A 15,264-nucleotide genomic window follows, 5' to 3' on the forward strand; every position below is an offset into this window, starting at 1 on the left:
ATTGAAATTGTATCACAAGCTTGAAATAGCTGCCGCACACCCCATTTGTCTGAGTACCCCTTTTCATGAGGATAGTCCCAAAATGCCCAGCTGTTAACTGAAATAAATATAACCTGTCTCAGCACACTGTTGTGCTGCTCTGTTTTTAGAACTTCTGAAAAAAAACCTCCTTCAGATCACAATAACATAAAAAGCTTTATGGCTAATACTGAAAATGGGATTTATTTTATGTTACGCAGAACTGATAATTGATTCCTTAAAAGCTTGCTGTGTTTTCACATGAAACATTAAAATGTTATGTGCTGAACTGACAGAGGAAATTTTTAATATGCTGAAATAAAATGTGCTTAAATAACCCTCCCCAATAGTCTTTCATTCTTTGCTCAGCTTACACAGAGAACCAGCCATCACCTTTAAGTTTTAATAAGTTTCATATGTTTTGTAGAGGAACTGTGTTTGGTTAATTCTAACCTTTAATTAGTAGCCTCTGGATTGGTGTATACCTCAGGCACGGGGATGTTATTAGTGTGAACTGAAAGCTAAGTGTGTTACTCCATAACAGATCAAAACAAACCTTGTATGCTCTGACAGCATTAAACCCCACTGAGACCTTGTGCAGGATATGGTTTTCCACTTGCAAAAGAAAATTGTAATTCACAAGCCTTTGCCAGATGTTGTCCTCCCATACTTACATACCTACTGAGTAGGTGGTCACCGAGGGTAAAGCCAAGTGTGCCCTGTTAGAGCATTTGTCAGACTAAATGATTTCTTGAGGTTTCTTTCTTGTTTGTTTGGGGTTTTTTGAGGTTTTTTTTGGTTTGTTGATTTTTTTTTTTAAGAAAAATAGCAGGAAAAAATTTTGAAAAGCTGTGCCCAGAAATGGCTGTTTTCTATGAGTAGGACCCTGTTTTCTGAGAGGAATGCAGGGCCATGCTCATGATCTCTCGAAGAGAGAAAGCATAGAGGCACAAAGGAGTCTGTTGAAGACTTGATTTCTGCTGAACAATGTCACTACAGACCATGCTGCACCCTAAGTGCAGCAGGAACACAAATTCAAGAGACAGACAAAATGAAGAGAACAGGAGATTGCATTAGAATACTTTGAAAGGTGACTTCAGGAGACATTCTTTTGTTAAAATTAGAGATGTTCCTGTAACCAAATAGAAGAGAGAATAAAATGTACTGCCAGTTGCTCATCCCTGCCATTTTATTAGCATGTAGATAGCTGGTACAAATGGTTACTTCTATCAGATTGTTATCAGATTTTACCAGGTCAGCAAAAGTCATCTTTGTTAGCTGTAAATTTTTTTTTTCCCAGAGAAAAATGTTTAAACTTTGCATGGAAAAGAGAAGCTTACACAATTTTCTTTGGAAACCCAAATTTTCTTTGGAAACAGCTTGAGTGACCCCAATTTGGTGTTTCTTGCACTCAGCTGTAAACACAAAAGCATGGCTTACATGTTGTAAATGTTATCACAACTTTTTTGGTCCAAGAATAAAAGTGAGGCAGGATTGTGGACAGATATTCAAATTAAAACAGTGTTCCATAATTGGAAAACTTGGAATAATTTTTAGACTTCATTTTATTCAGAAATTTTATGTAAAATTCTGTAAGTAAAAGGAGAGGTTTCTGGTGTTTTAGGATGTGTAGATGGTTTTGTTTTTTTCCAGGAGATTTTATAAACATGGCAAGAAATGACTGCAAGTGATTTAATGCAGTAAAAAGCATTAAGATGGCTTTTTAAAAGAAATTAAGTTCTCCCTGGCTTCTGCACTTTTTGAGAAGAATGAGATAAACTTTTGACTCTGAATGCCATAGGGTACTTACGGTATGACTGCTTGAAGCCACAAAAATCTTATCTGCTCCCCTGGTGGGAACCAGCCCGTGAACATCAGCCATTCAGTGACATACTTACATGATCTATTTTTGACCGGATCTAATGTAAGCGTTGTGATAAAAGGGCAGGTCCTGCCAACAAGTTGGCACATGAAGTGCAATTGCTGAAATTGGGGTGTCACAGAGCAATCCTGCAGTTCTCCTTCCAGGGCCAGTCTGATGGAGCCGTGCCCCTGGGCACAGGTACTCTCCTGCAGGATCAGGCCTGTCTGCATGCACGGGGAATTGCTTTGCTGATTGCTTTGATGCTTGCCTGAATAACTTCTCAATAAACATAGTGCAGCAAGTGCCTTCCTTTCATTCTATTAAAAAGCACACGGAGCTTTAGTTCGATGGAGACCTTCCTCAGGAAAGTCCATGTCTGTTGCAGGAGTGAATTAAAACTAGTCACTCAGCTGTTATCTTACTGTACATAGAATGCAATGATGTTTCTTTGTCTTGGAATGCCACACTGGCAACTGATTTTGAGCAATAGTCCCATATCTGCCTTTTCATGCATCTTGGATTTAGCAGTTTTACATTTTGTATCCGTGTAATCAAAGGAAAAAAAATCTTCTCTCATTGGCAACAAGAACAAACTATATATATGAACCTGACTTTAAGGGCTTCCAGCACTAAATTCTGTGTGTAAAAACACCAATAAAAACTTGAGCTAAGCTCTGAGGTTTTAGAAGAAATCTGAAAAGCCAGGGTAGTTTTTTTCTCCTGTTTTCCCTCTTTATTCTTCCTCTTTCTTTTTAATAAACAGACAAGACAAATCTTCCAACAGACTCTGCAGTGTACATCTCTCTCTACAGGTAAAGAGTGCTGGTCATTTCTTTCAGACATATCATCTTCCTGAGATTAAACCTGGATTAATTTCTCCTTTAGACAGGTGACTTTCCACTCCTTGACAGAAATCTGAACAGCATAAAAAATGGTTCTTGCCAAAATTACAGATCAGCTGGAAATTCACAAGCAGTCGCACAGGATTTCCTCTGGAGAACTGACTGACTGACGGACTGAGAGCCATTTTATTTGTCAGTTATGTTGTTTTCCTCCAGAGGATAATAGACAAGCAAATTAATTAGTGAAAATAAGCTACAAAACCATCAAAACATTCAGGCAAAGCTTCACTCAAACTAACATGTTCAGTGAAACAGAAACTTGGACTGGCAGCTCTCTGTTTTTACACTATTTGTTGATTCTACTGACAGCTTTAATCATTGCTGAGCTGACATTCTGGTGGTACAAATGAGTAAATAAAATGTCAGTTTTGCTTACGATGACATTGAACATAACTGTTCAACCTTGACAGGTCTATATTTGTAGACAAGATAATCATTTCTTTAGACTTTTCTACAAGAATAACATGTCTAAAATCTGCGCTGCTACCACATACGTGGCCTGTGAACACCGAAAGTCAGCTAGTTTTATTTGTGATCTTTTGTCAAAAACTAATGGTGTCTATTTTTTTTTTTTTTTTAACCTAGTCAGAAGGGCAGAACAGCCAACGTGCACCCAGCTCCAGATCACAGAGGAAAAGCCCCACCTCACCAAAACTGATGGAATCCCTCTATCAGCTCCTGTGGGCTCAGTGTTGACTCTTACAACGGTTGCACAAAACTCCAAGTTTTTCTGTTAAAAATCTCGTGTCAAAGAGGTTCTTTGTTTAAGGCATAACCTGAGTTGTCTGTCAAATGTGGGCCCTGATCCAGCAAAGCACTTAAGCACACGTGTAGTGTTGTTGAAACCAACGGGCCTACCGCTCACATGCTTAAAGTCACGCGTGTGTTTAAGTGCTTTGCCGGCCTGAAGCCTTGCAGAAGTCCTTTATATCATGTTGATTTCAAAGCACATTTCGTTATTACATCACCGTGCTGTTCTTGGCAAGGAATGAATTCATAAATGAGACAAGGAGAGGTCCGGCAGGAGCTGCTGGGGGAGTGGGACGCTGCATTCCTTTCAAAACAAGGTTGTGGCAATAAGTCTTCAGGAGACATGAATCAGCCATGTAGGCAGATATAAATAACGTGAAGCAGCCGGGCCCGGTGACATACTGCTGCACTTTGGATATTGCAAGAACATATCAATACTGGGTACATTGTGGTTTTAATCTCTCCACGGGCTTGGCATCCACCCACCCTCCAAGGCCAGTTGTATTCTGGTCAGTGTGAGAATGCACTCTGCCCCTCTCTTTGCACAGGATTTTAAAGCTATTTCACAACCTGGGATTGCATGGCTGGAGAAGAGCCCTGTTGTAAAGCCACAGTATTGACATGCAAGTGCTTTATAGATATATTAAAGCCAAAATGTCTCCCTTGAGGATGCAGTAATAACCATAGGGTTGGGTGTGATCTCAAATCACAAGCTGAGCCCTTCCAGAAGGTGCTCTGTTGCATCACAGACCATGTGGCCATAACTGTGCTATTTGAGTGCTGCAATCAAAGATAGGCTGCTTTCACATGCACAGTCCTGTTCAGATCATGCATTTTGTGAAGTCCAGGAACCTGCTGCCATGACATGGCCATGGTACTAACCAGTAGCCAGCCTTACACCCTGTTGCTGGTGGGTTGTCCTGGCAGCCAGAGCCCTGCCTGTGTGTGAGATCTCAGAGCTCGTGTTGCGGGGAGCCCTGTGCTACCACACCAAGGCTTTGCATTTGCACTGACATCTCACCCAGGCTAGCAAGATGCAATGGAATCTGCAGGCACCATCTGCTCAGATAAGGATGGTGACAAAGGCCACACTGGTGTCTCCCCTTGTCATGGTCCTACTTAGGAAGGGAGCACCTAAGTAGAAAAGAGAGAATGCTTTCTCAGGGATAGGGCAGGAAAAAGAGGGCAAGAAGGGTAGAAGGAAGAAGAGGAGGAAGAGGGTAGCAAACTACAGCTGTATGAAAGAAATGTCCTAGAAACAGCTGAAGGTCCCTTTTGGGACCTCTCACTGAGGAACTGCCTTAGTGGTGATGGGGATGGGCATGCAGCTATGCCCAGGTGTGATGGTGAAAACATGTTTTTCTGTGCTGTGAGAAGAGGGTGCCGGGCTGGAAATCTGGGAGACCACAAAGCATCTGGTCTGTTTTACCTAGGAAAGGCATCAATGCCCCTTTCATTTTGCTGGGATTGGGTGAAGTATTGACTTCTGTTGATCACGTGAATGGGGGGGAACAATGGAAGCTATGGAGCTTTCTGAATAATCTTCACACACAATAAAATACAGATAAATAGCACAAATCTAGTTCCTCTTCCCTTTGAAAGTTTCTTTTTAGGAAGCCACTGTGCAGCAGATACTGACAAGCAGCTGGAAGAAACTTCCAGTTCTGGGAAGGCCAGCAGGAAGAGGGGCCAAGCTCCCTATCAGAGCCTCAGCTTCATATGCCCTTTGTGTTGAAATCTGCAAAATCCCATAAGGAAGGAGAAGGGATTTATTTATCATTTCATATGGGAATTCTAGAAGTCTGGGCCCATTTTTCCTTTTTCTTGCACTCTTTTGATTTATTTGCTTCTAGTTACTGGTAGATTATTTTAATGCCATTCATGACCAGAATACAACCGATCATGTAATTAAATATAAACAAAGTAAAGCAAACTACAGTTTTCTAATCTGAAAAGGGCCCTGATTTAGATTTTTTTCCCTCTAACTAGGACTCGGTGTCCCCTTTGATGAAAGCAGGAGAAAAGCTCTCAGCAGCAGCTTAAACACACATTGCCAAACTCACAGCAGAGAAGGAGCAATCACACATTTTCAAGAGGATGTTTTCCATCCGGTTATTTGAGCAGGATGCAGCACTGCTGATATCATGCAGGCTGAATTGATGCTTTTCCTGGGAAACATCATTTGGAGAAGAGCTATAATCATCTTTTCTGATAGATACATTGCACAGAGCTGATACAAAATGAGTACCTAATCCAAAATCCTGTCACCAATGGCAAAGTTTCTGTGCTTTCTCTGGGGTTTGGATCAATTTTTCTGTCTGTAATTGCTGATATAGGGGGAATATTATTTTTGCTGTGGTACTTGCATTAAAACAGAGCTATCATTTGATTAAGGTTGTTGCAATATGTTTGCTAACAGACACAAATTCTTTGAAGGATTTCAATCTCCTAAACCATCTAGGAAAGTGAACATAATGCAAAATGTAGTTTTAGTGTATGCAAATGTAATGCAAAAGGTAATCTTAATCAATGTGAGAAGTGAACCACTTTTTACAATCTGATTCTTATCTGCAATTCTTAAGAATAATGTATGACAGTTTTTACATTTCTTCTTTTAGGACAGTTAGTTTCAAATTATTCTCCTTTTAAAAAGGTTTCAGGAGCGAGGCAAGAAGAAGAGCTTGTGATAACACACTGCAGGACACCTGTTATATTCCCACAGCCTGCCACATTCAGCTTACCTCTGTGCCATTCTAGGGTGGCTGTAGCTGGGCTGGAGAAGGAATTACCTCTCCAGCCTAACCCCTGCAGCTCATTGCTGCCCTCCTGCAGAGGAAAGCTTCAACAGACTGGGGTACACAGCTTTTCTTTAGCTCACTATATCTCACTTTGAGCAATTTTGAGTTGCAGGTGCTGGCTGGTATGAGTTTTTGTCTGGAGCAGTTTTGGGAGCACTGCCCAATAGCAGCTTCCTCCTGAAAGTGATGAGGACCTTAGTGCCATGTCACTGTGTTTTGCCAGCCCCCTGAGCCCCTTGCCCAGGGGTTGCCCACTCTGGAGCTCACTGGTGAGCTGTAGGCAGAGCTGTGGTGAGGACTGCTGCTCAAGCAGAGCCCGTGGCAAAGGTCAAAGACGCTGACAAAGTGCACACCTTATAAAAATCACTGACATATCTAACCTCTGCCACCAGAGAAAAGTTATATGTGAAAATTCCTCTTGAGATCCTTGCAGGGGTTCTAAACCTCTGCATGAGGTGAGCCGAGTGTCTCAATTCAAGAAAGGTACCTGGAAACCAAGGTTAGAGGAAGGAAGTGTTAATTTAGGTAGGGGGTGTCAGTGCATGGACAGGCTGTGGGTAAAACTGACAGCACCTCCCAGAAAGAATAGTTTGCTATACAGTATCAGGAATTAGGGAGAGCAGAGGTCTTTTGGGAGGGGCAGGGAGGGAAAATCCTTCAGCCTGTGAAATGCAGCAGGCAAGGGAGCAAGGAAGCACCTGGCCGCTATTTACCACTTCCCTGCTCTCTTCTGCCCTCTGCTCCACTTGGCTGTGAGCAGTGATGGTGTCAGTCAGTTCTCAAAGATGGCATTTCTTCTGCATGACACTGTTTACCCTGGGTGCAGGAGAAGGTGACCCACTGATTATCCTGATGGACCAAAGGAGCAGAAAGTCAAGTTTCAAGCTATTGCTGTGACTTAAGAAGCATGCAACTCTTTTGCCTCTGGACATAATCAAGTCAACATGTTCAGTATTGGTTTATGCTTAAAAAGCAAAGTAAAAGCAGATGAAGTCTATTTATAAGTTCATCAGCCAATGAATGATGAAATGGAAAAAGAAATTAATAGGAAAATGTCAGCCAGGATAGAGGAGGGAATCAGTGTGGAGTTCACATCCAGACCAACAATTTGGAGTTAATTCCAAAGACAAGGGTATCTTGATTTACAGTAGAAAAAAAAATTGACACCTTATCAACTCTGAACTTAAATGTAAGCCATAAAAAAAATAGTGTGAAGAAGATCCTTTTGCCAGATTACCTCAGGCTAGGAAGGTTAAGGGGAACTTAGGTCTGGCCACTTGAAAATGTGTGGCTTTGATTTAAAGCTCAAAATCTTAAATAAAAAAGGGAACATAGAAAGTAATGTTACAACAATGAAGCCCAGTCTCCCTTGTACTTCCCAGAACCAGATAAACTCGGGTGTAACTCTCAGAGCAGTGAAAAGTAGAGGAGGAAAATGCCTCTTTGCCCTGTGCTTTTCTGCTCTGCTAAAATTGTTCTTTTTTGAGCAAGCAAGTATCTGATATTTAAGAGCTATTTTTGGCAACATGAAATACAGGGTCAAGCAGAAAGAAACAGCAGCCTTGTTAACTGAAATGTAAGGGCAGGCTAGTAACAGGGGATACCATCACTGAGCCGTCCATCTTTTAAAAATTATTTAGGGAGTTGAGAAGAAGACTTTATATTTCATAAAAATTTCATTGTCTGATCTAGTCCAGTATATAAGAGAAAGAGATATGAGGAAAGCAGCATAATGAAACCCAGCCCAAACAGGCCGGACAAGAACAAAGGGGTTGCTGTTGGTTTTGTGTCAAGCTTTGCCACAGTTTGACTGTGTGAGCTGGAGCAAGCCTTCATGTCCATGCTGCCATCAAAGGTGTGATTGCAGCTCATATATTCATGGCCTCGAGCACTCTTTGCATCAGTTTAGCCATCTGTACCAGAGCCATCATACGCTTTTACCTCTTTTAAAGGCTGTAGCAAAGACTGACGTAATCCAAGTTCGCAAAAGCTTTTGTGGTCTACTGATGAAAAGCATAGAAATGAAAGATGCTGTAATATTTCTGCTTATTGAACATACTGGCAGAGGCATGTGTCTTGCTGCTGGAAGAATCCTTTAATAAAACAAAATCCATTGCTCATCCACTTTTTTTCTGGCTGCAAAACTATTGCTGTGAATTGACGCAGGCTTAAAAATTTAAGCCAGAGCACAGAACCGAGCAATACTACACATATATATGTTCTTGGCAGTGCCTTGATGCAGATCATGACCACAATCTGTTTAATGAATGTATGTTATTTAATGATCCATCCGGTGTTGATTTAGAAAAGAACAAATTGGAATATTTGTGCTCAAATGGCAGCTAGGAGAAGATGGCTCAAAACTAACTGTTCCCTTGGTTCTGGTAGATCTCAGGGCTACAGGCAGCCCCTTGAAATGGCTTTAAATGAGCCTGAGTGGAGCTTACACACTGATGTTCATAATATGATTCATCTTTCAGAAAAGCAATAACTGAGAACACACGCTTAATAAAGGCTCAGTGAACAAAGCTTGTAATGTATAATTTGCAAGGAATATTTCTTTAAAAATGTAAAGCAGGAGTATCACTTATCATTCCCACATGGAACGAGTGGTGAAAAGGTTGTGGAAATCATTTTTATTGTTATCATGTGTTTTCCCTAAATATTGTTATAGGAGCAAACCCATTTTGGTATTACTCACAGTATGCTATTGTTTGACATCCAGCATTACACTTGTGCTTGAATAGCTTGCCCCTGTAGCATCCTTCTTTGCGTTTGTTGATTAAGTCAGAGATAAATATACCATTGTTCTCATGGTGTATAAAAACTGTTCAGTCTCCTGCTGGGTGACTGAATATTAAAAGAATGGCAGGAGTGATCTTAGTGGAATAACACACTTGGACATTTACTCTTTGGACTAAGGGACTGAGGTTTAATGCCCTGATCTAGCTTCCTTCCATTCCTTTGCCCTAGGATGGTGCACACAGGTCCTGGGGACACTGACTGACTGTATGACTCTCACTGCTACCCAGCTCCTCCTCTGAGGAGGAATTTGCAGCCTGGAGCAGGTCTATAGGACTTGGAGATGAATAAAACTTCCACAGTTGGTTTCATTTGACTTATGTGATCAAAATGAATCACTGTTGGTCTCCTGTGAAAGGTGATCAAGGAGGTTCTGCTAAAAAATATGTGAGTCTCTCTCAGAATGTATTTCAAGTTTTAGAAAAACATGGAGATGTAGGGGATGAGGTAGTTTTCAATGTTCCATTTTTATGGTTTTCGGGGGAATACTTGAAGTTTAGAATAAGGAATACATACATTGGTTTGTGCTTGCTTTTTTTTTGTCAGAACATCTGATTTTCTGACCATATATTGCCACTTCCATGTGAAAGACACAGCAGGTCAGAGTTTTATTCCATGGAAAACAGCTGCAGTAAGTTAGCAGGCATACTTCTCTATGTTCTATCTGCTGAGAAACAGTTGAGTTCTGCTGATGTCAATGGGCACCAGTGTCCCATCCCTGGAAGTGTTTAAAATGTGGTGGATTTAAATAGCTTGATTTTTGGTGAGGGGGGGGAAACTACAAGTCATTGGGAAAAACCCACTACAGTCAGGTTGGATGAGGCTCTGAGCAACCTGGTTTTTGCGAAAGTTGTCCCTGCCCATGGCAGTGGTGTTGGAATTCAGTGATCTTTAAAGTGCCTTCCAACTCAAACCATTCTGTGATTCTATGATATATCATACCTAAACATATTTTTAAATGTAGTCACTTCTATCACAAGTAATGGAGTTTGGGAGTCAATTCACTCTTCTCAATGTGAAAATTAAAAGAGAAGACAGCAGTGCTTTCCTTGTGCTTAAAGAGATACAATACACAAATATAAACAGACATTAAGATATGTAGGTATGTAAAGGACTCAGTGTTTTAGAAGAAGTGAGTCACCAAGGGCTTTCAAAGAGACTGGGAATCTCAAGATGCTGGCAGGGTCACTGAATGAGGTACACTGTCAGGGCTTATCATTGAATCACAGAATGGTTGGGGTTGGAAAGGACTCTGAACAGCATCTTACCCACCCATCCCCTGCCCAAGCAGGGCCACATAGAGGAGTGGCCAAAAACTGTGTCCAGATGCCTTTTGAATGTCTTCAAGCATGGGAGACTCCATAATCTCTCTGAATAACCTGCACCAGTGTTTGGTCAACCTCAAAATGAAAAAGTGTTTCCTGATTTTTGGGAGGAATCTGCTGTGTTTCAATTTGGTCCCATAACTGGGCACCACTGAAAGAGCTTGGCTCTGTCTCCCTTATCGCCCTCTCTTCAGGTGTTTATACACACTGATAATATTCCCCCCAGAGCCTCTTTGTCCCTAGACTGAACAGTCCCAGCTCACAGCCTTTCCAGAGAGAAGAGAAGTTCCTATCACTTCATCATCATCGTGGCCCTTGGCTGAACTTCTCTTCAGTATGTCCATGTCTGTCTTTTACTGGGAGCCCAGATCTTGACCCAGTGCTTCAGGTGCTGAGGGAACACCTTCAGCCTGCTGGCACCAATTATTGCAATTATTACAAGGAGGCATTTATTACAACCATGTTCCTTTAGACATAATTTATCATCTATAGGGTTTGCAGTGTTTTAGTGTTCTAAAGGCTTCCAATTTTCTACTTTGAACTCCTGATCATACCTAGAAAAAGAGTATATCCTAGATCCAGAGACACCTGGAAAAACGAGTGTATCACTGGCAAGACATACCTCTTAATCTAGAAAACTTAATCAGGGAGGGGAAAAGGAAGCAGAATTCCTAAAATTTTCTGAGGAAAGCTCAGCCCATGCAAGCAAGATGGGTGATATCCATCACCTGCAAAAGAAAGGCCTTTGACTGCTCAGCACAAGGTCAGAACTTCCACCGGTGGAGCAGAGCCAGGACTGCCCCAGCCTGGCAGCTGCCACGGTCTCCTGGACACTGTGGGTTGGTGCAAGGCCCAGAAAACTTTAATAAATTAGCCCTGCTGAAAAGAGGTGAGGTGATAAATATTTTTACTGGTTATCTCATAGAAAAGCTGTGCAAGCCAAAGGAGAGACTGACCTGCTGCATAGCCCTGCCAAGGCCTCCCTACCCCTTTAGTGCTCTTTTTCCCTTCACACTCCTCCACTGCTGAGTACCTTGTGTGCCAGTGCCATGCAGGGACTTACACCTGAGATTGTCTGTATTTTCTACTATACAGTATTTCTTCATAGACCAGGTCTGGTAATACAAAACCTGAAAAATACCAGGAAAAATAATCCCTGAAAGCTATCCTGAGATTGCTGCTGTTCCCCTTTTAGGGGCATAAAGTTACTTAATTTCAGGGGCAGCACAGAGAAATCCATGTCTGTGCAGGAGTTTGCCATTAGCTGGGAATGACATGGTACTCTCTACTATGTGGGCTAACATCCACAAAAAAGGGGTAAAGACCTGCCTGAGCCTGAGCCTGCAATCACATTACACCTACTTCACTTAGAACCCTCTGCACCACAGATATTGTATCAGATAAGCAGCCCCTCGCATCGAAGGGCAGCAATTCAATAGACTTACATCTTCCTTTAAAAGCAACTTGCTTTCAAACAGTGGTGCACAATGTCAGAAATACATGTTGTGTAGCTTTGTGTAGCTAAAGTTTTAATCTCATTTTCAGTAATTGTTTAAACAGAAATGTTTCATTTTATGTAAACGTTAACATTATGCTAAGCTGTATTCTACTTCTGTGTACTAACAAAGGTCATGAATAGAGTAATAAGTGTTTGAGGTTTGCAGGATTGCTTTGATATAAATTCTATTTGCCACTGGTATTCTTCATTTACCACATATATCCCCAGAGAACAGCTTTCCTGCATAGCTCATAGATTTGTTATAAATCATAATGCTTCTATTACATCATTTCCAACCTATCCGAGCTAAATACACAATGTGATTTTTTTCTTTTCCTCCCTATGTGAAATTTCCAGTTTGGTGGCATATCTGCTGCATAATAAATTCCAGACAGTCATTCTTTCATGGTATATCTAATGTCTACATTTTGGACCCAACCTAGTTATTATTGAAATCTGTGGGAGTTTGCCAGCAGTTACAACAGGACTAGAATTGTGTCGTCTTTGTATCTGACTTGCCTTTGTTGGAGCAGCATGCTGGTTTGGAACCAGTTTCTAATGAGAATATATCTGGAGCTGCAAACACCAAGTGTACTAATTGTCTGCTGAAATGCTGGGTTTGGTACCAGCAGTAAGTGTTGTGTTTCTAATTCAGTGCTGTTTGTTTTCTCTTATGATTTACTGCCACAAAATTCATCTGTTACACTTTGCAACAAAGGCAAATGAGGAAAATGTTGGCTTACAATGAACCTTTCTGCAATCTGGCAAAAGAAGGGCAGTGATGCACCATATTTCCGTTTGGTTTCTACTATGCATACTTTCATTCCAAAATAGGGAAGGAGAAAAAATTATGTGATTTTATGTGGCAGTATTAGCAATGCTATTTATTAAATCTTGTTGAAAGATAAGTCTGTTAGTTTGAGCCACCATTTGCAAGCTCTTTTAGTACGCATTAGTCTCCAAAAGTGCATATTGTATTGAATTCAGTGGAATTATTGACATGAATTCAGTTATTCAGTTCAATGTCTGCAGTGTTGTGACTTTCTTTGGTAGGAAGCAGAAAGGTGAGATCAAACTCCTGCTTTATAATATTCAGAAATACTCAGATTAAAAATAGAAAATGGATCAAAGTCATAGTAAACATGTGTTCTGCTTTTTATCAGGGACATAATTTGGTGCTTACATGTGGGTCTACCTGTTTTCTGCTTGTCTCTGGTAGCAAGATAATGATGAATAAAGCTAAAACCACCTGAATAATTAAACAGTATGTCCTGTGTCTTTTTAGTGCCTTTCACAGTGAGTCAAGCATTCCCCATAGCTTGTTGTTTCCCTGCTCTGGGTCTGGTGGAAAACCCTTGGGTGTTGGCAGACTTCTGCTGATGACTGTATTGGAAGCTGTCATTTCCAGGAGCTTCCTTCTCCACCCCAGTCGAACCACCCTGCAGGGGAGCAATGTACCTGCAGAGCTGAAACAAGAGTCAAGAAGACAGGCACAGCAATGGCTCAGTTAGGTACATTTTTGCCAGGAATTTCCCACATAGCCAAAGTACATTTAAAACACAAACCACCTATCAAGAAATCCCTTGAAATTATTTACTGTTTTATGATTGAAAAGTATGGCAACATAATACCTTTAATGGAAGCCCAAATAAATGGCATATGCTGCGAAGTGTCTATGAATGGGTTTTATGAGCTTGAATTCTTATGTCACACACTGGTAGCAATCATGACTTCAGCAAATGCCCTGGGGACATAGAAGAGCATATATAGAGTTTTAATGAAGGTATAAACTGATAATATTTATTTTAAAAGTGTATTATCACACTGAGAGAGCAGGTGGGGGAAATGTCACAAATAATGAAAAGATTTATTGTTTATTTAAAGCTTTACAAGTGTTACAATATGTTAAAAAATAGTGGTCTCCAGTAAAGGCATTGGCTGCACGGGGCAGTCCCACTAGCTCAGCTTGTAGGCAAACACCACAAACACTCTGTGCACTGGAGCTAAGGGGCAACATGATGATCTTACTGATGGCTCATGGCAGTGAACATCTACCCTTGTCTGCTCCCCAGGGCTGAGACAGGAGCTCAGTGGTTTATGGAGACCAGGAAATATAGGGCGTGTTTGGGTGCATCCCTGAGCCCTGCTGCAATAAACTGTTTTTAATTGTGACTGTACAGACCTTGACATTCTTTCAAGCATGGTTGGTGGCAGACTGCAATCAGCCTTTAGTCCTTGGTGGGGGCCATTTTCTGCACATATTGCCAAGTTAAGACAATGGTATGTGAGTGCTTCAGCTGGAAATGTTTTAAAACCAACTCTGGTATGACTCAGTGTTCTCATCTTCTTCCCATCCCATAATATACTCATCTCCATTTTTGTTTTAAAATTTTAATTTTATAGTACCAGAAACATGATTTATTTTTCTGATTACTAGTTTAAATTAAATTCCTTTACAACTGAGTAAATATCTCCTGCATAATCTTCCTCTCCTCAAAACTTTAAGATCACACACAGTTATGAAACTATTCCACAACTGATGTATTTATGATCAAGAATTTCTTGGCCATATTTGGTGTGTGTTTAGCTGTTTCAACATGTGTTCAGTCCAGATATACTCAGCAATCAAACAGTTGCTGTATATTAAATCGCTTTATGAATTACATTAGTGGTGCCATTCTAATGGCATAAGAGGGTCAGACCATCACTGTTTCAGTGTCCATCACTGGTCTCTTCCAGAAGAAGATGTCAGGAAGGTGTGTGAGTGCTTAGGCATATCAAGATTGGGATTTGCAAAGTGTCCAGAGCAGATGCCAAGTCATGAAGGAAAAACCAGAAATCATCTAGGGACCTGAATGCAAATCTACTCCAGGCAGGTGAGTGCCGTAACTTCGGTACCACAGTCATGTTTAAACATTTCTATTTAGATTTAGACCTGTACTTGTCACTTGAGCTGTGCTGAAGTGACAGATCCCACACACCACAATCCTGCTGTCCCTGCTGATGTGGATTCAAGTCCCTGCAGCGTGATCCATTGCTGCAGATCCACGGGGACACACCAGGGTAGAGACAGATATACTGCAGACTGAGGAGAAAAGGAAAGATTTTTCTCCTGCCCTGAAGGATGAAGCTTCACTGAGCTCACCACTTGTTCTCAGCAGAGGGCTTATGACAGGGCACGTGAGCTGTGTGAGAGACTGGCAGAGGCTGGAAATTTCAAGGATCAGCCCCTTCGCCTGCAGCAATCACCTGGGGAGACATCCAACAGCTTTATGCTAACCCACCAACATGTGAGATACTGTATGTG

Source organism: Cyanistes caeruleus, chromosome 4, assembly GCF_971803275.1.
Source record: "Cyanistes caeruleus chromosome 4, bCyaCae1.hap1.1, whole genome shotgun sequence".
NCBI classification, from domain to species: domain Eukaryota; kingdom Metazoa; phylum Chordata; class Aves; order Passeriformes; family Paridae; genus Cyanistes; species Cyanistes caeruleus.